We start from the raw sequence: 25,142 nt of genomic DNA, 5'->3' as shown, positions 1-25,142 counted from the left end.
CCCCAAAGAAAGGGATAGCCTCAATCTTATACTGAGTTTATTTGTGTATTATAATGTAACTAGCACAGTTATTTAGAGAAGGCAATGGCACCCCACTCCAGTACTCTTGCCTGGAAAATCCCATGGACAGAGGAGCCTGGTAGGCTGCAGTCAATGAGGTTGCTAAGAGTCGGACACGACTGAGTGACTTCACTTTGACTTTTCACTTTATGCATTGGAGAAGGAAATGGCAACCCACTCCAGTATTCTTGCCTGGAGAATCCCAGGGATGGGGGAGCCTGATGGGCTGCCATCTATGGGGTTGCACAGAGTCAGACATGACTGAACCGACTTAGCAGCAGCAGCAGCAGCACAGTTATTTGTCTTATAAATTATAGTTTTGCTCATAGCTGCAGTTGAAGGAGATATTGCTAGTTTGGGGTTTTTTTTGTTTTTTGTTTTTGTTTTTTGCCAAATCATCCTTGTTCCAAATAGTAACTTCAGTTTCTCATCCTTAGTAATGGATCATGAATTCTCTTCATGGGAGTTAACTGAAATAATATGGCAAGTTAGTAGATAAAAAGTTTCAGTGCAGGTAACATGTCTTTTCAAACCTATTAGGCTCAAGAAATGAATTTGGGCTACAGACCTATTACTTTGTAACAATGCCTGTTTTATAGAGAAAGCAAGAATTCTTGGCTACATAGTACATTGAAACATGTATAAAATTTTCAGTTCTCCTCTTCCCAGTGTAACTTGACTTGCCCATATGGAGCCTGAAAATGAGCTAATTTTTTTTTTTTTTTAAGACCAACTGTTAAAATTCTGTTGCATGTGTGTATTACAGCGTTTGTGTTTGGATTGCTGCTACTCAGATTAAAAGCCTGAGACCCTTTTGTTGTTGCAAACTGACCTCCTTTATTTCAGAAATGACTTGGTATGCAAAACATGCCATTCAGAGTAGGTTTCATGATTTTCTGACAGACAGACATGTTAGCGCCTTTCAAACAAACTAAAGCCTTCCTCTAATACGATTTCTGCTCCTGTGAACTAAAGTATGTGCTTGGACAAAGCCGTGTCTTCGTCTAGAATTCTTTTGTTGGGGTTCACTCTTGTAGAACAGATTTCCCAGCTTTCCCTGTGGCTGGACAGTGAGTGAGCCTGGCAGGGTTGAAGGTCAGTGTGGAGGCCGGTGGAGGTGTCTGGGGAGGCTGAGGCTCCTCACTGAGGATGCTCTAATACCGTTACATCTCCTGAGAGGATTTCAAAGGGAGCCGTGCCTCTGGGGTCCCAAAGAGGCATCCTGTCTCCTCTCACAGGCACCAGTTTTTGGAGCCTAGATTGTGGGATTTTGTTTCATGGTAGGTGTGAGTTTAAAGACATTACGGAGCATCCATTTGGTCTCCCAATTCTGTTCCCTTTGAGCAGTTGTCCTTCTGAAACAGACCTCAGCATTTAACTTTGAGGCTCTGTGGGAGGGAGGGAGGCAGACAAGCAACTCCACTCTGCGGTTATGACCACTGACGGTCCTCACATTTGTGAGGCATTCGTCACTGCTTTCGTTCTGTGCAAAGCAACTTGTTTTTTTTTTTTGAGTTCCCCAAGCTTTCGTACACTGAAGAAAGAACCAGAGCTTCAAAATTTTAAACTTAGTAATATTCCACCTCACTCCCCAATTCAACTTCAAAGAAACTCGTAGAATTTTATGGTGTCCTGTGTAAACTGAAAAATCACATTGCTACAAGAGTCTTTGCTTTTTTGCTTATGGGCCAGATGGAGTACTTTTGTCTTCCGATCTGTTTCAGGGCTGACTGTGTGGATGCATTCTTTTTGTTTTGGTTCTTTTGTCAGATGACAGTGTACTTAGAAATTTGCAGTGATGTCAGACATTTGTAAGAGAGAGACCGTAGCTGACTCATTCTTGTGTTCACAGTGTTAGCATTGAGGCTTACGTTCAGTGAATGGATGCATTTACTCCTTGAACACAGTGTCAGGCATGGTGCTAGTTTCTGGAGATACAAAGTTTAATAAGGTACTAATGAGATGGAAGAGAGAGATAAAGAAGAGGAAATAGTTATTCAACAGTGTGGAGCCTTCAGGCCAGTGCACAGGGAATACAGTAGCACTGGAGAGCTTTTTATCTGGCTCTGAGGCACCTCCTCTTTGAGAAGGCCCTATCTTAGCTGATAGGTGAGCAGGGGCATTGTGAGCAGGAAATATAGGCATTGGGGACATGATGCTAGGTGGGTGCCTGGTAGCATGAGACTTATGATGGGTGTAGTCCTTTTATCATGGAGGGCCTTGTGTGGCTGGCATACAAAGGAGATTCAGTCCTAGCCTGTAGACGTGACCTGGAGTGATATAGGCAATATGCTGAATAAATGGACGACTCTGTAGGCTTGTTAAGTGAATAGACATTTAAAACATTATCATGAAGGACACAGGGGCCTTCCTCAGTGGCTTACATGGCAAAGAATCCCTGCAATGCAGGAGACCTGGGTTCGATCCTTGGGTCAGGAAGATCCCTTGTAGGAGGGCACGGCAACCCACTCCAGTGTTCTTGCCTGGAGAATCCCATAGAGAGAGGAGCCTGGTGGACTATAGTCCATGGGGTTGCAAAGAGTCAGACATGACAGTGTGCGGGCACACATGAGGGACCTTGTGGGACTTTGTATCATTTTGTTGCTTTGAACTTTTGTGATGATGGTTGGTGAATTAATTCATGATAGTCTGTTGCAGATGGGAATGAGACAATAATAATAGTTCCTGCTTTGTGGAGAATAAAGAATTTTGATTCCAAGTGGGGAAGTTGGGGTGGAGGGAGGAGGAGGAAGAGGAAGGAGGTACAGACAGTTTAGTCTCCAGACTGGAGGGAGGGAGTGGAGCGAAGCACCCATGTAGGCTGTGATTTGTGGATGGGGATGGTCACAGCTGAGGGCGTTAAGAATGCAATAAAGACCTGCCTTCATGAAGCTCTTTGCTGCTTGGGAAACCCCTTCACCCATATAATTAATTTTGAGCTCATAAAATCTCTATTTAAGGAGCAGAACAGCAACAGAAAAGAAGCAGAACAGTAATTCCCATCCAGTTACAATTGACCTTGAGAGGGATTAAGTAAGATGTTCAAGAATATGCAATTAAGAATTGAAAGATGTGGTTAAAACTTGTTGAATTTCTAACTCCAGAACTCAGGTCCTTTCCGTATTGCTCGCTGTTCAAGGATCTTGGCCCTTTCCTCCCAACATTGCAAGCAGCTTCCTTCAGCAGAGAAGTCACTGTGTGAACAGACCTTTAACAGTACAGACACCTCAGTCAGATGAAGATGGTGTCGGGCTTACTGTCCGAAAACAAAATCATTTTGGTTATATGATGCTTCACTTTTATGACAATCAATTATGCTTTTATGGTTGTGCCTAATGTCATTAAAAATACCCTTTAATCAAATAATAAAGTCATGGTGGGGAGACAGGGTGAGTGAAGCTGAAAGCTGGTCAGTGAATAGTGCTGAGAGAATTAACACCCTTGTCTCTTTTCTGCTCAGTAGTTCGTTTTCATGTACCTATAGCTGAGAGAAATCCGTTCCATTTTTGACTGCTGCAGTATTTTAATTCTGGCAAACTCTAGAGATGAGAATGTGAGCATTTATATTTTTATTTGTTTACATAGAAAGGTAAAAATGGTGAAATCCAAGTTAGGTCTGCTGTCCCTTAACTGTGCTGTGCCAATCAGTTCCTTGCTTCTGATAATGAAGATGCACCATTATTATGTAAGATGTCACTGTTGAGGGAGGCTGGGTGATTGGTACACCAATCTCTCTACTAGTTTTGCAGATTCTTATGAGTCTATAATTAAATTTTTTTAATTGACAAAAAGGTAAAGAAGATTTATCAGTAGTTAATATTATGGAAATAAGGTATTTTCCTCAGGTTTGAAACAGTTTGCTATGACTTTGTCATAGTACAAATGACATACTCATAATTCATTAATTCACCAGATATTTATGGGTTCTTTACTTTGTGCCAGGCATTATCCTAGATGTAGAATAATGGAGATATGCCTTTCTGCAAGGGGTTGGCTGGAAAGAGTCTCAGCCTTGTTTATGTGCTGTGCAGCTGTGATTATAAACCTGAGGCCTGTGGATTTCAGGGGTAACATTTGCATGCATATGTGCTTTCTGCAGAAAGTATCTTTAGTTTTCATGTGATTTTCAGAGGTTAATGACTGCTGTTTGGAAAATTACTTCTCTTGCATAGGTTTCAAAAAGAAATTTCAATATCTGGGAGAATCCTGAATATAGTTAGTTCCTGCTCAACTATCTTTAGAAAGCTCCAGCTTCTTCATCCCAAGTGACCAACTTGCCCACACAGCTCTGCTATTCAGAATCTATGTGATCTTTTAAATTAGTTCCAGGTAAGCTTAAAATTCACAATGTAGTTTACAAGTTCTCTCTTCTATATGTGGTTGGTACAAGTGTGTGATTTTTCTCTGAAAAGAAAAATCGAAATTGATTTGGAATTTATATTGAACCATATTGCCCTGCAATTATAGCTATACTTCTTGGTAACATTTAGGGTACATGACGTGTTTCCACTTGGAAAAGGTGAGATATTCTTAGAATGAGAGATTCAAAATGAGAGAAGGTAATTTTGGTCTAAAATAGGTCTGGTTATATCTGTAAGAATTGTAATGATAACTTTTAAGTCAGTCCTGTCTTTAGATTGTGGGCTGCTTGAGGACAAGGGCCAAGGCCATTTACATTTAACCCCTAGTGTGGGGTCCGCACACAGTAGTTGTCAGTGACTGTTTGGTGAAAGCCTTCTCACACAAGCACTGCTGTGCTGTGCAGGTCCCGCCAGACCTCATAGTGCTTTCCGAGGAACGCGTGGGAAACCTGTACACTCATCTCACAGTCTTGGCGTGTAGAGCACTGAGTGGTGTTTTGTTTTTAAAGTGCTGGAAATCCTCAAAAAGGTTTCCCCTAGAAGTGGATAAAATGTTATTCTTTTCCCAGCAAGTTATTTCATTTTAAAAGCTTAACTATTTGTTTAATAGTTACATTTTGGCCAGTTGTTTAAGTAGCTAATTTGGGGAGTAGAAGTCATCTTTTTTCTTTTCCTAAATGGAAACTGAAGCCAGTAAATAATATTGTGAGCTGAATTAATTTCTGTCCATGTTGGCAATTTCTTTGTTTGTTTGAAGGCTTGTTTGAGGGCTTTCTCTGTGGGTTTCCTCACGTGCTTAATCATGATGATGTCCACTGTTGATTTATGAACTACCTAGGAAGAAATTCTGCTTTAATTTTTTAGAGCACAACAGTGTCTTGAATGCATGGATTCTTAATGCGTCCGATGACAAGGATGTGACTCTAAACACTTACGTGTACTGATGATGAAAAGAACACAAAGCATGTCATATGCAGTTCCAGGTGCATTCTCTTTGCTGTGTTACCCATGGAAAATGATAGATGCCCCCAATTGTTGGTAATAATCCAAAATTAGATTGAGTAAACTTTAAAAAATAATTCAATTACATGCAAAAATCATTTTCTATGGAAATGAAAATTAAAAATGCAGCGTCTTTATTTGCTCTGAAGAAAATGAAGTATATAAATCTGTACAGATTCCGTATGCTGCAAATTATAAAAAGCTAATGAAAGAAATCAAAGAAGACCTAAATACTTAAAAAGACATACCATATTTGTGATTGGAATATTCACCATTTTAAAGATGTCAGTTTTCATCCAAATTGATCTTAGGTTTACTGTAATTCTTATTAAAGTTTCAGTAATTTTTTTTTTTTTTTAAGAAATAGACAAACTAATTCTGAAATTTATATGGAAATGGAAAGGCCATAGAGTATCCAAAACAACTTTGGAAAAGAAAAAATGGGCATAATCACTTCCTGACGTTAAGGCCTATTGTATGGCTTTAGTAATCAGAACATTGTGGTACTGGGATTGGGTAAGCAGTAGATCAGTAGAACAGAATAGAGAATTCTGAAATAGGTCTGCAGAAATATGCTTAATAAGTGATGCTGGAGCAACTGGATATCCATAAGGAAAAATTTAATCTTGACCTAAGACACCTTACACTTTACTCAAAAATTGACTCAAAATGGGTCATGGACTTAACTGTAAAACATAAACCTTCAAAATTTCTAGGTAAAAAACAAAGGAAAAATCTTCAGGACTAGTACTAGGCAAAGATGTGCATGGAACTTTCACTGACTAGGAGATACACGTGCCAAATAATTATATGAAAAGATAGCCAACATCATGAGCCATTAGAGAAATACAAATTAAAACCATGATGAGATGTCACTACCTACCATTTAGAATGGCTAAAATAAAGAAAGTAATACCAAGTACTAGTGAGGATAGGTAGAAACTAGATCATTTGTGTATTACTGGTACAGAAACTCCAGAAAATAATTTGGCATTTTTATTTAAAACTAAAAGTGGACTTGGACCTGCCCTGTGACCTAACAGTTGGACTCTTAGGCATATAAGCCAGAACTAGAAAATACTCAAGTGTCCTTCAGTGGATGAACAAACTGATATATCTATACCATGGAATAATACTCAGTAATACAAAGGAAAAACCTCAAGGAAATTATGCTTGAGTGAAGGAAAAAAAGGCAATCACAAGAGGAACTACTCTGCACAATTCCATTTGTATAGTATTCATGAAATAACATAATTTAGAGATACAGAACAGATGCATGGTTGTCAGGGGTTAAGGGTGGGGTGGGAGTGTCTATAAAGGGGTAGTGTGATGGAGTCTGTGGTGATGTGATATTGATGGAGGTGGTAGTTCTTCAAAGTAACGTGGTAAAATTATGTAGAACTACACACATACACAGGAGTCCATATAGAACAGGTGAGATATGGGTAAGATGTGTATGGCTTGTTACCACTGCCGGTTTCCTGGTTTTGATATTGTACTGTAGTTACGTAGGGTGTTAATTTTGGGAGAGGGGTGCATGGGGACTTCACTGTACATTTCTTTGTACCTTCTTGTAAATGAAAAATGATTTCAAAATAACAAATTTTCAGTAATAAACCTGATGTTTTACCTTCACATCGTAAAAAAGTGTAGTGTGTCTCATGGTCCTGAGGAGTATTGATACACTTACTGTGCTATAGGGATGTATAATCTGATAGATCATCTTAGGAAAAAGTGGAAGCATGTACATTTCCTTCCTTTTTAACCTCCACTTGACTTTTGTCATTAAAATAAATGAATTCCTGAGTTTTTGTAGTGCTGATTGCCTGATTGCTTGTCAGAACAAGACCCAGTTTCCCCCACAGTCTGTCTCTCCCCTCAGGAAGCTTCCATAAGCCTCTTATCCTTATCCATCAGAGGGCAGACAGAATGAAAACCATAATCACAGAAAACTAAACAAACTGATCACATGGACCACAGCCTTGACTAACTCATTGAAACTTATCAGTCATACCATGTAGGGCCACCTAAGACAGATGGGTCATAGTGGAGAGTTCTGACAAAATGTGGTCCACTGGAGAAGGGAATGACAAACCACTTCAGTATTCTTGCCTTGAGAACCCCATGAACAGTATGAAAAGGCAAAAAGATATGACACTGAAAGATGAACTCCCCAGATCGGTAGGTGCCAATATGCTACTGGAGAAGAGTGGAGAAATAACTCCAGAAAGAATGAAGAGACAGAGCCAAAGTGAAAACAATGCCCGGTTGTGGGTGTGACTGTTGATGGAAGTAAAGTCCAATGCTGTAAAGACCAATATTGCATAGGAACCTGGAATGTCAGGTCCATGAATCAAGGTAAGTTGGAAGTAGTCAAACAGGAAGTGGCAAGAGTGAACATCAACATTTTAGGAATCAGTGAAATAAAATGGACTGGAATGGGTGAATTTAATTTAGATGACCATTATATCTATTACTAGGGGCAAGAATCCCTGAGAAGAAATGGAGTAGCCCTCACAGTCAACAAAAGAGTCTGAATGCAGTACTTGGGTACAATCTCAAAAATGAAGAATGATTTCTGTTCATTTCCAAGCAAACCATTCAGTAGTATCACAGTAGTCCAAGTCTGTGTCCCAACCACTAATTCCTAAGAAGCTGAAGTTGAACGGTTCTATGAAGACCTACAAGACCTTCTAGAGCTAATACCCCCAAAAGATGTCCTTTTCATGATAGGGGACTGGAATGCAAAAATAGGAAGTCAAGAGATCCCTGGAGTAACAGGCAAATTTGGCCTTGGAGTACAAAAGCAAGCAGGGCAAAGGCTAACAGAGTTTTGCCAGGAGAACACACTGGTCATAGCAAACACCCTCATCCAACAACACAGGAGATGACTCTACATAGGGACGTCACCAGATGGTCAATACTGAAATCAGATTGATTATATTCTTTGCAGACAAAGAAGGAGAAGCTCTATATAGTTAGCAAAAACAAGACCAGGAGCTGACTGTGGCTCAGATCATGAACTCCTTATTACCAAACTCAGACTTAAGTTGAAGAAAGTAGGGAAAAACCACTAGACTGTTCAGGCGTGACCTAAATCAAATCCCTTATGATTATACAGTTACGTATATGTATGTCACTTCCACTGACAAATAGATTCAAGGGATTAGACTGATAGAGTACCTGAAGAACTATGGACTGAGGTTTGTGACATTGTATAGGAGGCGGTATTCAAGACCATCCCCAAGAAAAAGAAAGGCAAAAAGCAAAATGGCTGTCTGAGGAGGCCTTGCAAATAGCTGAGAAAGGAAGAGAAGCAAAAGGCAAAGGAGAAAAGGAAAGATATACCTGTCTGGATGTAGAGTTCCAAAGAATAGCAAGGAGAGATAAGAAAGCCTTCCTAAGTGATCAATGCAAAGAAATAGAAGAAAACAACAGAATGGGAAAGACTAGAGATCACTTCAAAAAATTAGAGATACCAAGAAAATATTTCATGCAAAGATGGGCACAATAAAGGACAGAAATGGTATAGACCTAACAGAAGCAGACAATATTAAGAGGAGGCAAGAATACACTGAAGAACTATACAAAAAAGATCTTCATGACCCAGATAACCATGATGGTGTGATCACTCACCTAGAGCCAGACATTCTGGAATTCGAAGTCAAGTGGGCCTTAGGAAGCATCACTATGAACAAAGCTAGTGGAGATGATGGAATTCCAGCTGAGCTATTTCAAATCCTAAAAGATGATGCTGTGAAAGTGCTGTACTCAATATGCCAGCAAATTTGGAAAACTCAGCAGTGGCCACAGGACTGGAAAAGGTCAGATTTCATTCCAATCCCAAAGAAAGGCAGTGCCAAAGAATGTTCATACTACCGCACAATTGCACTCATCTCACATACTAGCAAAGTAATGCTCAAAATTCTCCAAGCCAGGCTTCAACAGTACATGAATTATGAATTTCAAGATGTTCAAGCTGGATTTAGAAAAGGCAGAGGAACCAGAGATCAAATTGCCAACATTCATTGGATCATAGAAAAAGCAAGAGAATTCCAGAAAAATATCTTCTTCTGCTTTGTTGATTACGCCAAAGCCTTTGATTGTGTGAATCATGACAAACTGAAAAATTCTTCAAGAGATTGGAATACCAGGCCACCTGACCTGCCTCCTGAGAAGTCTGTATACAGGTCAAGAAGCAACAGTTAGACCTGGACGTGGAACAACAGACTGGTTCCAAATTGGGAAAGGAGTACATCAAGGCTGTATATTGTCACCCTGTTTAACTTATATGCAGTATACATCATGTGAAATGCTGGGCTGGATGAAGCACAAGCTAGAATTAAGATTGCTGGAAGAAATACCAATAACCTCAGATATGCAGATGACACCACCCTTATGGCAGAAAGCGAAGAGGTCCTGAAGAATCTCTTGATGAAAGTGAAAGAGGAGAGTGAAAAAGTTGGCTCAAAACTCAACATTCAAAAAACAAAGATCATGGCATCTGGTCCTATCACTTCATGGCAAATAGATGGGGAAACAATTGGAACAGTGACAGGCTTTATTTTCTTGGGCTCCAAAATCACTGCAGATGGTGACTGCAGCCATGAAATTAAAAGATGCTTGCTCCTTGGAAGAAAAGCTATGACCAACCTAGACAGAATATTAAAAAGCAGAGACATTATTTTGCTGACAAAGGTCCGTCTAGTCAAGGCTGTGGTTTTTCCAGTAGTCATGTATGGGTGTGAGAGTTGGATCATAAAGAAAACTGAGCCCCAAAGAATTGATGCTTTTGAACTGCAGTGTTGGAGAAGACTCTTGAGAGAGTCCCTTGGACTGCAAGGAGATCCAACCAGTCCATCCTAAAAGAGATCAGTCCTGGGTGTTCATTGGAAGGACTGATGCTGATGCTGAAGTTCCAATACTTTGGCCACCTGATGTGAAGAACTGACTCATTTGAAAAGACCCTGGTGCTGGGAAAGATTGAAGGCAGGAGAAGAAGGGGATGACAGAAGATGAGATGGTTGGATGGCATCACCAACTTGATAGGAGTTGGTGATGGAGAGGGAAGCCTGGTGTGCTGCAGTCCATGGGATCTCAAAGAGTTGGACAGGACTGAGCGACTGAACTGAACTAATTACCTGATTGAAGAAAAATAACCTATTGTGAGCATTAGTCATTACTTTAGCTTTACCAAAGAGTACTTTTTAAAAAAGAAAGAAAAAAGCAAACCAGTATTCCTCTGACATGCATTTTCTGCATGACAGGTGCAGTTAGGCAATAGCATCACATGTCCAAAGATGAAACTGAATGCATAACAAAAGGTTAAAAGGTTCTCCAACAGATTCCCAAGAATGTTTGACATTTCCTTAATGACATAGGTGTTGGTTGAGCTTGCGAATGGGTATACAGAAAACTGGAAAACATAACTAGACAGATTTTGAACATAACAATAGATTTGGTTGCTGTGTTAAAATGAAAGCATTAAAATCAGGCCAAGGAGTGTAATAAAAAGATGTCCAATAATTTTGGTGAGGTTTACTTTGGATCAGAGTTCCAAGATAAATGATTTAGGTTTACAGAGCAACCAGATTTATAAATCATTCCTATCCAGTTAGTCCAGATTCTCTTCAGTACATTTAATCTCCCAAAAGGTAAATGGAGGCACATAAAATTTGAGTAGGATCCTTTGTCTTTTTTTTTTAATTCAATGCTGTCATAATCATCATTGAAAAAATGCTCTAAGATGGGTTACAAATGATTTTGAAGTGGAGACAGCTCTTGCCAAGTAGACAGTATTTTCTGATACGTGATGATACAGGCAGATGTATCATGCTACCGGATGAAGTGGTCATTTTTGTGGGATGGGTTTTCTAAAGAACATTTTGAAATATTGGAGGTCTGGATTATTGTAAAACAAATTTACCCTCTCACAAACGAAACCTTTTGATCCCTGTAATTGCCAAATATGTAAATTCTAATGAGGATATTAAGAGGTGTTTGAATTCTCTGGTTACTAAAGAAAATTTTAAGAAAATTTCAAGTAAAATTCTGGATTGTTAAAAAAGTGCCAAAATTATTTTTCCATTTAAATTTACTATAGTATAATGAAACAGTCTGAACCTAAGGAAGCATAGATTACACTTGATTTGGCTTAGCAATGTTCTCTTTTGATTAAAAAATTAAAGTTTAAGGACATTTGGAAAGAAAATTCTTAGGTTTTTTGTCACTCAGCAACCTTGAGTTTAACAACCCTTTATGGTGCTAGTAAACACTTAATATTTGCAGTTGCCTTGTTAAATCAAGTTGAAAAAAGGCTGTGAGAGAATTCAAAACACCTCTGTATTCATCCATTTAAAATTTGCTACAGGCTTCACCTGGGTATCCATAGGATCATATTCTGAATTCTTTCAGCACCAGTCAACAGAAAAGACATATAGGTGACATTGGAAAGTTACTTTCTAGCCCTTGTGCAGATACTAACCTAGCCCAGCCTGAGACCTTCCCTGGAGATCAGATTGGATCAAACTGCACATCTGTCATTTGATAAGCTCAAGGTATCTCAAGCACTCAAGGAGAAACTGGAGGTTTCTAGAGTATCTTGGGTTACACACTTGGTTAGATAAGCCAATTCTAATTTCATTAACACCATTATTTCTGCATATATTTACAAGGTGGGGAAAGACTACAGCCTTCCAAATCTCTTTCATATAGAACTACTATAAAATTATTCTTATCATATAGAATTTGTTTTGAAGAGATACATATCAGAATTTGAAACAGGTAGGTAGCTCAGCATGTTTTCTTAGATTATAAAATGTCCCTGTGCTGGGAGGTAACAAACAAGTCTTCTGATTTTACAGCAGGATAAACTTGAACACAGAGAGAAGAGGAGATTTGCTGATGGTCAACAGGGGATCTGCTGGGAAATAGGACTCTGTGCTCTGAACTTTGACTTGTGTACTTTCGCAACCTAATGACTGAAAATACAAGAGTGACCTGAATTGAAAAGAAGTGTGCAGAAGGTCACTTGCTGGAATTTCATCTTCATTATAGTGCCTCAGGTGTGAGAATGTAGTCATCCTATAAGGAACAGAGGCAGGATTCAGTACTGGGTATTAATAGAATCATATGGTTTCTCCCACCGCAGTACACAGACGAGCTCCCTTCATTTTAGTCTGTTTGGACAAGTATCTGAGTACAGTAGAGAAAGGGTCCATGTGCAGGTATTTTTAAAGTGATTCAATGATCTAACAAATGGAATTTCTCAGGCAATGTAATCCATTTATATGCTCCATTTTATTTTATTTTTTAATTTATTTTTTATTGAATTGCTTTATAGAATTTTGTTGTTTTCCGTCAAACCTCAACATGAATCAGCCATAGGTATACATATATCCCTCCCTTTTGAACCTCCCTCCCATCTCCCCCCCCATCTCACCCCTCTAAAGTCAGTATACTGCCCTGGCTATAATGTAAGGAGAACTAAAAGGAAAGTAATTTCATAGTCATTGCTCAGGTGAAACTGTACTAGAAGAGGTAACAAAGCAATTAGATGCCTCCATGTGTGTGCAGTGACCATGTGCGTGTTTGAGACACCAAACTCTGCGAGCAGGGTGCTGCCAGTGATGCAGTTTTCAGAAATGATAAACACTTCTTGATAAAATTCCAAACGAAGCAAACTGAAATGATCTTTCGATTTAACAATATCTGCATTTCTTGAAGATTTAGCATACAGTAAAGTCAAGCACAAATGTGGCATTTTTATGTAAAATAGAATTGAGTTTCCAGGCTCTGATGATATGAAAAAGACCTTTTTTACTGACATAATTCTGGAACTTCTGAACTCGGTGAAGGATGTAGGACCACATACATCCCACACGTTGTAGGATGTCCAGTGTGCCCACGAAATGCCAGTGAAGTGACCCAGTCAGTGTGACAACTTGAAATGTTCCACCCAGTTCCACGATACCTGCTATGGAGTGGTACTGCTCCCACTCCCAGTGTTCATTTCTGCTGCTTTTGACGATTTGCCTACTTTTTAGAAGAAGGCACTCTGTCATACCATCTCCTGTCTTCTCCTCATTCAGTATTCTTGTGGGATGGGAAGCTGGGAGAAGACTGTAGTTTGTCGTAATGGAGAGTATTTGACTTTAATTCATGAGGGGTGATGGGTCTCTACCTTTAATAATGCTTTTTATCCCAGAAAAAATCATTTGCCTGACCTCATCTTCTCCACAGTTATGCTGCTGCTGCTGCTAAGTCACTTCAGTCATGTCTGACTTGTGTGACCCCATAGACAGCAGCCCATGAGGCTCCCCCGTCCCTGGGATTCTCCAGGCAAGAACACTGGAGTGGGTTGCCATTTCCTTCTCCAGTGCTATTGTGAAAAAGGATTGTTAGTTGGAATTTTCTTAGGAACAGTTGAACTAATCAATATTATTAACTGTATAATTTTAAATCCTCAAACCACCTTCTTTAGGTTATCACGCTGGAACCTATCTCGGACAGCTGAGTGTGACTGTGTAAACATACCGAGTGTGGTGGTTTTTGACTAGTGTGTACCAGCAGTCACCTGATAGAGTAGAAACAGAATGAGCCATAACATAATAATAGTTATTTGTTATAATACTGTCCCAAATTACTGTTAATTGCATTGCATTTTGGATGCTTGGATGCGTTTTGGAACCCCATGAAGATGTGGTTCTCTGATGCCCAAACACCACCCCTGGTCCTCAGAGCCACATTTGTCTGGGGAGCCTGACCCAGTGCATTGGACTAGGTTGGCCATCAATCCCAAGCTGGCCACACGGGCTCCTCTTGAGTACTGAGCCAGAGAGAATGTAAGAAGAGAATGGAGCGAGAGAGAGAAAGAGAGAGAGAGAAGTACTCTGTGTGGTAGGGTTGAGTGCTAAGGCTCACGTCAAGGTGCTGGCGTGTTTTGTGCTTTCTGAGGGCTGAGGAAGGATCCATGCGAGGCCTCTCTCCTTGGCTTGTAGATGGCCGTCTTCTCCTGTGTCTCTTCACATTGTCTCGCTTCTACTTGTGTCTCTGTGTCCAAATTTCCCCCTTGTATGAGGACATCAACTATATTGCATTAGAGCCCACCACAGTGATCTCATTTTAACTTGATTACCTGTATAAAGACCACATCCTCAAATAAAGTCACATTCTGAGGTACAGGCTTAGAATACTAACATATCTTTTTAGGGCAGACTCAATTCAACCCATAAGAAGTGCTCGAAACCAGTGTCCTACTGAGTGGACTGGGGAGCACAGGAAGTTGATTTGCAGGGAATAAAGCACAAACAGGATGTGGTAAGAAGTAACTTCATGGATTCCTGACAGGTCATTTCCAGTTTTCCTTGGCAGCCAGTTGTATTCTTAATGTTGGTTTCTATGAGTTGCCATTTTGGCTTTCTAATACATTCCCCTTGCTTAAGCTTATTTAAGCTTGTTGGTGTTATTTTTAGTCAAGGGATGCTAACTAGCGGAGAACCAAACTGAAGCAGACGTTGTAGTGTACTACTCTAAGGAACTGGATACGACTCTGCTAGTCTTTGTGAAGCTGTTGCCGGTTAGATGGACTAGAAAAATGAAGCAGGAAGAAACACTAGAAGCCCGCTATAATGGAATCATGAGGTAATCAAGGGAAAGGTGAAAAAGAGCAAGTAGATATCAGTCCTTTTCAGGGTATCTTTTATTGTATGTTTTGGATTGAATGCTTGTTCATGGCTCTGCCCCATCCCCACCCCCATTTCTATGTTGGAAGCCTAACCCCCTAGTGTGATGGTTTTAAGAGGTGGGGCCATTGGGTGGTTAGGTCATAGGAGTGGAACCCTCATGAAGGGAATTAGTGCCATTTTAGGAAGAGACATGAGAGCTTGTTTTCTGTCAGTTCTCTGTCATGTGAGGATTCAACAAAAAGACTACCATCTGCAAACCAGGAAGTAGGCTCTCACCAGACACCAGATCTGCCTGTTTCTGCTATCCCATCTATGATATTTGTGTTATAGCAGCCCTTGTGGCTCAGACAGTAAAGAATCTGCCCACAATGCAGGAGACACAGGTTTGATCCCTGAGTCGGGAAGATCTCTTGGAGAAGGGAATGGCAATCTACTCCAGTATTCTTGTCTGGAGAATTCCATGGACAGAGGAGGCTGGTGGGCTACAATCCATGGGATTACAAAGAGTCGGACACAACTGAGTGTGACTAACACACACACAGCCTAAGCTGACTAAGACACTGTGTAAACCCTTTTATTTAATCGGGGTCTGAATTAAGGGCATGGATTAAAGAGATTCAAAGAAAGATGGAAAGTAAGAAATCAATGTTGACTCTGAATTTTCTGTTTTAAGCTGTGAGGCTAGTAGGTTTGGTATTAATCAGTTAGATGCTGTTAACTTTCTGTTTGAGGAAGGACGTTAAGCTGTGATTTGAAAGTACAGAGATTGAGGGTCTTCAGCTTAATCAGATGAGGATTGCCAGGAAAGCAGCTGGGCATGGTAACTGCAGTGTGAGTGCTGGAACCATCATTGTAGAGTCCTTGTAATATGTTAGTTATGCTGTTTTATGGCGTGTTGACTGGAAGAAATCACCAGAGAGAATCCCAGAAAGGGCCGTGAATGAACATCACCAGTTTAGGGGCAATCAGAGGAGGAGGGTCAGCAAAGAAGAGCACAGTAGAGAAGTGGCCATCTGATATAATGATTGGCTTTAAACCGACTCAGTAAACATTTATTAGTATTATCAGCATAGCAGGTACAAAAGTTATGAAGTTCTATTGCTGGATGTTGAGGCAAGAACTGTGCATTGAAAAAGTGGAGGCAACAACATAGATTGTTCCTTCACAAATGCAAGAAGGGAAGACAGTGACTGCTCAAGAGGAAGGTAGAACAGAAGGAATGTTTCCACGTGAAGTGGGAAATCAAGTTCCTCCAGAGATGTGCTACTTAAAATACCCATTATTCAGTGAGGCATGCAGTGTCTGGCTGAATGCTCTGTATGTGTCACCTAATTTACCCCTTCCACAAACCTCTTTGACTTTAGAAAGAGAAGTTAGTCAACTTAAATCTGTATACCTCAAATTCACACAATGCATATGGAATTGAGTTAGTAAGGGAGTCCAGGTCTTTCTGACTCCATAGCCACCCCAATCCTCATGTCCACCCCCTGCCCAGAAGATGAATTCAAAGTGTTAGTTAAATACAACAAAATACAGAAAAGGAATTCAGGTCATCTCCTGGAATTTTAAGATGGGATTTGGCAGGCATACTACATTACTAAATTAAATGAACAATAATAGGTTAAAAAAATAAAATTGTATATGGCAGTAAGGGGCACAGAGTTCCTATTTGGTTTGGAAAAAAATTGTTCCAGGGTTAATTGTGTAAATGAAATAATAGGAATAGGAATTGCAGATTCATTTGGGTGGCAATTAGGAAAAAAATACCAGTTAATGGAAAACCAGACAAGTACTTTCAATAAAGGTCAGGAATATAATAAAGGTCACTTCTAAAAACAGATAACCAACTTAGATATAGTGTCAGGAAGCCATAAAGGCCTAAGTTTGAAACTAGACTAGGAGATGAGAAAGTCAAAGTTTATTGCAGAAAAATTAAGTAGGAAGGGTAGAGTGAAAGAGAACTCCCCCTCAAAAAAAGAGATGACTATCAAGAGATGAAAGAAGAAATTAATGAACCTAAGTTGTTCTCCACTGGTTAAGTCAAAATGTAAGTTTAATATTAATTCATGACACCTCTTTTCTTGCATATATAAAAGGGTCTGTGTAAAACATAGCCATGTAGTTCACAAATTGAGAAGTTATGTATCATATATTGTAGTGATGTCTACTAAATCACATTCCCCTGCCTTCCTGACCCTGCACCCCCTGGAGCACCCCAGCACCTCTTACTCATCCTGTATCCTTAGTAGTATCCCCTGGTACACAGTGGTCCTCAGTAGATACCTGTTATTTCTGTGTGTTCTTTCATTTCCATTTGATATAGGAAAATTAAGAGTTGAAGGTCACGTACGAGGATTTTAGGTACTTGATCAATGATTCACTAGCTCAGAAAAATAAATACTATTTTGTTTCTATACCTGGGGTTGGAAAACTAAGAAATGGGGAATAAGTTGATATAATTCAGTTGCATTAGATTTTTCATATTATCAGAAATGTCTATTATCACTTGGCTTTTGATTACAAATCTGTATTTCTATTCATTCAGTTCAGTTCAGTCGCTCAGTTCGTGTCTGACTCTTTGCAACCCCATGAATTGCAGCACGCCAGGCCTCCCTGTCCATCACCAACTCCCAGAGTTCACTGAGACTCAAGTCCATCGAGTCAGTGATGCCATCCAGCCATCTCATCCTCTGTCGTCCCCTTCTCCTCCTGCCCCCAATCCCTCCCAGCATCAGAGTCTTTTCCAATGAGTCAGCTCTTCGCATGAGGTGGCCAAAGTACTGGAGTTTCAGCTTTAGCATCATTCCTTCCAAAGAAATCCCAGGGCTGATCTCCTTCAGAATGGACTGGTTGGATCTCCTTGCAGTCCAAGGGACTCTCAAGAGTCTTCTCCAACACCACAGTTCAAAAGCATCAATTCTTCGGTGCTCAGCTTTTTCACAGTCCAACTCTCACATCCATACGTGACCACTAGAGAAACCATGGCCTTGACTAGACGGACCTTTGTTGGCAAAGTAATGTCTCTGTTTTTCAATATGCTATCTAGGTTGGTCATAACTTTCCTTCCGAGGAGTAAGCGTCTTTTAATTTCATGGCTGCAGTCACCATCTGTAGTGATTTTTGGAGCCCAGAAAAATAAAGTCTGACACTGTTTCCACTGTTTCCCCATCTATTTCCCATGAAGTAATGGGTATTCATTATCTTATTTTTAACCCAAGATGACCTGTTGGAAGACCTAACAGTTACTTTCCTATTTAAGAGTTAATTTTATCAAAGTCATGCCAGACTTTGTTACCCAAGAGAACAGTGTTGATTTTTTGAAACTTTAATTGAAAGATAACATGCATACAGGGAAGTGTATATACTGTTTTTTAATAAGCAAATATCTTCTGCTTATTGAACAGGTTCACGGAGAGTTGGTTTGTCCTGCTTCTTGCACTTTAATAGATCATAATGTTCATTTCTGGGTCCTCCTAATGTGTAGCTGCTAAAGAAAGCAAAAAGGGCAATGCAAATACTAAAATAAAATGAAAAAAGAATGTCATTTACATAGGACCTGCTGGGAGTATTGTATATTAGGTTTTTGTGTTCCACTCAGTGTTTGAAAGTCTTAACTTTTTGATTGGGAGGCTGCGTCTGCCTCTAGAAACTGTTTTTAAAGAGTTATCTCAGTGAGCTTTGAGCGTCTGTCCATAGATGCCCATCTTCCCCGCTTCAACCTCCATTGAATCGAGGTGAGAAACGGATGTGAGCTTAAAAACATACTCAACCTCTTTACCCCTTTGGAGCAGTTCTGCTAAGTTAATTGCAGTGCACTCTTGGGGGTGTCCTTTTGTGGTGATGCTGATGCTTCCATGAACCTTGGCTATTTTGCCAAATTTATCATGTCTTTGTAATCTTAAACATATTAACAAATGAAACGCTGTTCGGTTTCTTCACTTGCTTTGAGGTATGTCATGATAGTTTAGCAGTCCACTTAGTCATCAAAATTCTATTTTGACTTGTCCACATAATCCTTTTAGTCTATTTTTAGATTAGGTGCTTTTCACATAGTTGATTAAAAAAAGCTTTCATTTAAGAAATTGTTTCCACGTGACCCCGGAGGCCTCCCATTGCAGTTTAACAGTAGTTGAGATGTTGCGTGGTTTGTTTGAAACTGCAAAGTGGAGTCAGTGCTAGTGTACCGGCACCCTAGCTTTAGAGCTGGGAGGGTCTCTGGGTGCTAATTTAACCTCTTCTTTTTATTGTCAGTGCTGCCCAGAGAGTTGCAGCAACTTTTCCCAGCTGATTCCACTGGTCAGACAATGTATATTCTGACTCCTTGGCCCTGTTCTTTGCCTCTATCAGACTGACACTTGAATTCCTGAAGAGATTGAGATCTTTGCCAAAGAAATGCCTTTTAAGTTGCTTTGCAGGAAAGCTACAAAGAAAGAGGTACCTTTGTCCCTAATGTGTTTGGTTTAAGCTTTCAAAGTGACGTTTATGGCCTTTTTTTCTCTTTGGGGTTGGGAAGAAGGCAGTGTTGAAGGGAAGAAAGAGACTCAGAAATACTATTGTTGTTTAATCACTCAGTTGTGTCTGACTCTCTTGCGACCCTATGGACTGTAGCCCACCAGGCTCCTCTATCCTTGGGGATTCTCCAGGCAAGAATACTGAAGTGGATTGCCATTTCCCTCTCCAGGGGATCTTTCCAACCTAGGGGTAGAACTTTTATCTCCTGCAGATTTTTTACCACCGAGCCACCTGGGAAGCCCCCCAAATGTCTCTATTGCTACTTAAAATGAGGAGAAAGTGGGCTCTGTTGGCGCTACCTTTGTCAGTTACAACAGATCCTGCAGCAGGTTCGTGTACAGATGATGTGGCCGCTAGGACCTGGGCAGCCTGTGGACCTTCGCTTTCTCTTATCTGTCTTCTCCATCAGGACTCATGGCTTTGCTTCCTCGCCAGTTCTCAACCTTGTCTTTATGCTGGACTGTTCTTACACATTCAGTATGCATAGGTACCTTTTCTGCTGATTAAAGAAATTCAGAAAGGAAAGAGAGAGAAATTTTTTAATATTCTATTCCAGAGTCCCCTATTAAAGTTGGTTCTTTTATATATTTATCTATATTTATATATCTTTGATTTTAAATATTTTTAGTATTTCTTTGGATATGGGCCATTTTTAAAGTCTTTGTTGAATTTATTATAATATTGCTTCTGTTTTTTTTTTTTTTTTTTTTGGCATGTGGAATCTTATGGCTGCCCTGGTGGCTCAGACAGTAAAGAATCTGCCTGCAGTGCAGGAGACCCGGGTTTGATTCCTGGGTTGGGAAGATTCCCTGGAAGAAGGAATGGCTACCCACTCCAGTATTCTTGCCTGAAGAATCCCATGAACAGAGGAGCCTGGCGGGCTATAGTCCATGAGGTCACAAAGAGTGGGACACGACTGAGTGACTAACGCTTTCACTTTCATGCGGGGTCTTAGCTCCCCAAACAGGGATCTAACCTGCATACCCTGCATTGGAAGGCAGTTATCCACTGGACTGTCAAGGAAGTCCCTATATATCTTTAATGTTAACTCTCTCCCTCTTTCTCATGTCTGTTCCCTTTTCTGACATACTCTGCTTAGAGACTATATGTATAAGAAGGGCTGAGTGAATATAATTTTGATAAATTGCTTTCGATTTCATGGATGTGACCGAGCTCCTTATGAAGATCACCCTGTGCTGTGTAGGGTATCGCAGTCTTGCCTTTAATACAGTGAACACCTGTGGTTTTGTGACTTCCAAAGACTCAAGACGTAATGAAATGAGTCCCAAATTAGGATCATGTGCTGGGTGGGTGGGGTGGGGGAGTGGGGACTTAGTTCCTAAGAACCAGCAGACACCCACCCACAGCCCTCTGCACCTGAACGGGCTTTGGAGAGCATGCTTTGTTCTAAGCACCTATTCCCCTCAAAGTAATATGTTTTTGTTTGTGAAAGTGGCCAAGAAAAAAAAAAAAAAAAAGCCACCTGTGATTTGTTGGTAAACTTAGGGACTCATTAAAATCTTGCTATGTAGCCTTTCCCTTATTAATGTCAGTGTGCTCAATACATGGTCCACGCATGATCAGTTCTTTGTCTATTGGCTTTGTCTTCCTGGGAAGCCAAACAGTGGTTCAGCTCTGGCTGCTGCTCCTTGGGAATCGTGTTGGATTCTGTAGATTTGGCCTTGGGCCCACATATCTGTAGAGTTAAAAGCTCCCTTGGTGATTCTGATGTTCAGCTATGGTTAAAACTCATTGAAATAGACTAGAGCATGCACTTCAAAAAGTTCAGGGAAAGTACAACCCTACTCAGAAAAGTCATTCTGCAGGAACAGGTAAGGAGGCAAAAGGGCACCTCCCCTCCCGCCCCCAAGAGCCAGGGAGTGATTTGAGAAGCCCAGCTGAACCGGCAGTCTCAGGGGCCACCAGAAGTTAAGTTTTTAGGGATTTAGCTCTGTTTAGGCTCCTTCTCCCAGTCGACATTTGATGCTCACCTTATCCTGGAATAGTCGTGAATGGGAGTCCATTCTCTGCTACCAAAGAACAAGTATACATGGTGCCTTAGGAAAGCTTTTTCTTGGTTCTATTGCCTGGAACCTGAGCAGCCAGCGCAGTGTGTTTCTCATGCTTTATTCCCATCCACCCTCCTTCCAGATAATAAATGTGATCAAATAAACTGAAATCCCCTCTCACCCCATCCTTGGAAATTTCCAGTATTCATTAGCATATCAAAGGCTGGGAAAGTCCTGTGGTTAACACAACAACAAAAAAACTTTTTAAAACTTAGAGTTAAATAAACTTATTTGCATTGGAAGAGACTTTTTACTCCTCTACCTACAATTGAACTTTTTTTTTTTTTCCCCTTAACACCAGTTTGAGAAAGACTGGCCAAGTCACTTTTTGATTCAGTAATTTACTGAGGGTTAATTTCTGACAGCTGAAGCTCTTTTTAAAATCCCCTTTGAAGTTGGACTGAATTAACGAATGGAAGCCTTGCCAAAGCAGTTTACTAATTCATAACTATATCCCTCTGCCTTCTTTGTGTTGCTAAGTACTATAATCTTTGACCTGAAAGGAAGAATACTGCTAACAAGTAAATATTTAAAAGGCCCATGAAGTATAATGTGTATAATGTGCGTGAGTTTGTGCCTGGGGAACCCTTCTGCATGATGAAAGCAGTGACTTACTTTTCATCTCCTAAATAGGCTGTTGTTTTACAGTAGGTTGAAAGGAAGTATTTTAAGTGCTACGGGTTAGATTTTTTTTAATTTTTATTTTTAGATTTAGTTAGCCATTGGCCTCACTGATTTGAAGATGGTGTGTAATTCATAACTCCTGAGTGTGTTGGAACTCTGTATGAGTGAGTTAGCATTATTGTGAATGAATGAACTCTGTGCTACCAAAGACGACTTGGAACAGTGTGAGGAAACGGAAACGTGACTCACTGATGGATTTGAAGAGTACCTAGGGGACTCGCTAACTTCAGAGCCAGTGCTGAGGCGTGGTTTTAAAGCAGGGGGAACCTGGATGGGGTGAGGAAAACTAGGGTTCCAGTCCCAGCAGTGCCTCTGACTGGCTGGTGACAGTGGCCGAATTTCCACACTTCTCAGCCTTCATTCTGTCCGTAAGGGGAAGCAGGAATTATTTGTTGCTAGGATAACTGCCAGCCTCAAGACTTGATGATTCTTTGAGTTCTACAGATTTTCTGGTTTGTGTGGAAGTGGGTGTGTATGTTTTAATGGCCTTCAGATGGGATTCATCAAAGCTCCATGAAACAAATCTTTATTTTTAAAATTTGAAGTGAATTGCTGTGACAGAGCATGGTCAGGGGAGTCCACAACAGAGAATGAGGAAGCAAGTAAACTTTGATTTATAAGGCTGTGGGCATCAGATTTCCTGTGGCTGTGGTATTTAGTATACAGAATGATGCATCTGTGATACTGTCAGAGAAAGGTTCATTATTGTCTACAGGCAGAAGTTTTGCGCTATCAGGATTTCTTTTCAAAAGCTGTAAAATAGCACCTTGCTACCCTGTTCAATATGCCTCACTATGTTTTAAAAAAAACTGAAGATCACCCTACTGAAATATATCCACAGACATTTTTGATTAAGAACAGCAGTCTGATCTTTAGCAACATAGTTTTTGCAGTTACTAGTGTATAAAAATAATCTTATGTCCTACTATGTTCATTGAATGAATTTCATGCAGGCTAGATTGATAGGTACATTGAAATATCAGCACTATGCGTGTTAGCAACTAGCTATGTATTCTTTAAAAGTGATAATCTGACATCTAATGTTTTGGAGAGAGGGGATAGCAAAATATCCTGAGGTTTCTAATTAATTATCTTTAATTTTGGCTATGCAAATACATCAATTGTCATGGAATAATAGTGGAAATAATTAACTGTCATGGAATAATTGAGATTGAGCAAGCTCTGGGAGTTGGGGATGGACAGGGAAGCCTGGTGTGCTGCAGTCCACGGGGTCGCAGAGTCAGACACGACTGAACAACTGAACTGACTAAATTGTGGGAAAAGCTTATATTTTCAAATGATAACTTTTAAAGTTAATTCATATCTTCAAGTTTCTGTAATTTTATCCCTTTTTTCCCCCAGCAGCTTAAACCACAATGTAATATTTTACTGCAGTGGATTTTTTTTTTATAAAGTGGTACCAATAGTCTCTTACCTATTCTTTTCTAATTATATTTTGCAAATTGTTCTGTTCAAAAAGATACAGCTGACAGTAATCATTTCCCTTTATCGACAGTGTCCTACAGTGCTGTGCTTGATTCATAACCCCACTAGGCGGCGCTGTTATTATCCTTTGTTTTCTGTATGTGGCTGGGTTCAGAGAGGCTTGCCCAAGATCAACTTGTCAATAAGTATGTGTTGAAATCAAGATCAGAATCTCTCTCTGCCTAATTCAGATATTTGTGCTGTCCCCCTCTCTGCGCCGTACCAGCATGTCTTGGGGTGGAGGGCAGGAAAGTGGTAAAACCTTACTTCATACATGATCTATTCAGTAGATTTCTACTGAACACCCACAGACTTAACATTCTTTTCAATTCCATCATTGGATCATTGGTGGACTGGAGAAGGGGCAGAGTGGCTGGTTAGACCTCAGTTACCTGTGGCAAAGTAAGAAATCCCATATGAGTTTCATGGTGCTTGTGAATTCTTGGTGGGAAGTGTAAATAAATAAAATAGCTGCTTTGGAGGGGGGTGGTGGTGGTCAGAAATGATGCCACCGAGGAAGGGGCACTGAGTTGAATCTAGAAGGGGTCGGGTTGGACTCTGCTAGGGGGCCTAAAGCAGACTGAGAAGTCTGGGTTAGATTAGCCATGGTGGCTCCTGAGTAGTGAGGGCTGTGGTTCAAGGCTGACGTGACAGGACGTGGAGGCCAGACTGACCAGCTCAGATGGATCGAACTAACCTGGAAGCTGCGAGAATTTTCCTTAGGGCAAAAGGGAGAAGGGAAGAGGGACCTTGACTGTTGCTTTATTTTATTTTTAAAATTATTTATATATGACTGTGCTGGGTCTTCGTTGCTGCTCACCAGCTTTCTCTAATTACGGCAATCTGGGGCTACTCTTTAATTGTGGTGCATGGGCATCTCATTGCAGTAGCTTCTTGTTGCAGAGCACAGGCTCTGCAGTAGTTGTGGCCAACGATTTTAGTTGCCCTGTGGCTTGTGGAATCTTCCTGGACCAGGGATTGAACCCATGTCCCTTGCATTGCAAAGCAGATTAACCTCTGGACCATCAAGGAGGTCTGGCTCTTGCTTTATTTAAAAGGAGGTTATCTTTGAGTCTGGATATGAAGGTAGGAAGGAGTGAGGTTTAAAGGAAACGTAATGGTTTAGAACAACAGGGACAATGTGCAGAGTAAGTGCAGAAACACTGTAGAAAGATGAGGGCCCAGTGGAGGTGGGCGGTCCAACTTGTGGTCAGGCTGTTTCCCCCTTTTACGAGGTGTTAGGGACTAACAGGATGAGAGTGAGCACCAAGCTACAGGGGGCC

The 25,142-nt window shown here is 40.4% G+C and overlaps 2 protein-coding genes across 5 annotated transcripts in view; both read left to right on the top strand.

The window, feature by feature from the left end:
* NHSL1 (NHS like 1) overlaps positions 1–25,142 on the top strand; it is a 415,209-nt gene that overhangs the window by 229,759 nt on the left and 160,308 nt on the right. The gene's annotated exons all lie outside the window — the stretch shown is intronic.
* The window catches only part of LOC139184810 (uncharacterized), a 97,369-nt gene extending 72,227 nt beyond the window's left edge, over positions 1–25,142 (top strand). For both annotated transcript variants that reach the window (XM_070795579.1, XM_070795577.1), the window contains exon 2: positions 1–25,142. This exon is cut by the window's left edge. The gene's annotated coding sequence lies outside the window, so the exon portion shown is untranslated.

The sequence above is a fragment of the Bos indicus genome, chromosome 9 (genome assembly GCF_029378745.1).
Source record: "Bos indicus isolate NIAB-ARS_2022 breed Sahiwal x Tharparkar chromosome 9, NIAB-ARS_B.indTharparkar_mat_pri_1.0, whole genome shotgun sequence".
Taxonomy (NCBI): domain Eukaryota; kingdom Metazoa; phylum Chordata; class Mammalia; order Artiodactyla; family Bovidae; genus Bos; species Bos indicus.
The sequence above is the reverse complement of the archived record's forward strand: the minus strand, read 5'-3'. Positions and strand labels throughout refer to the sequence as shown.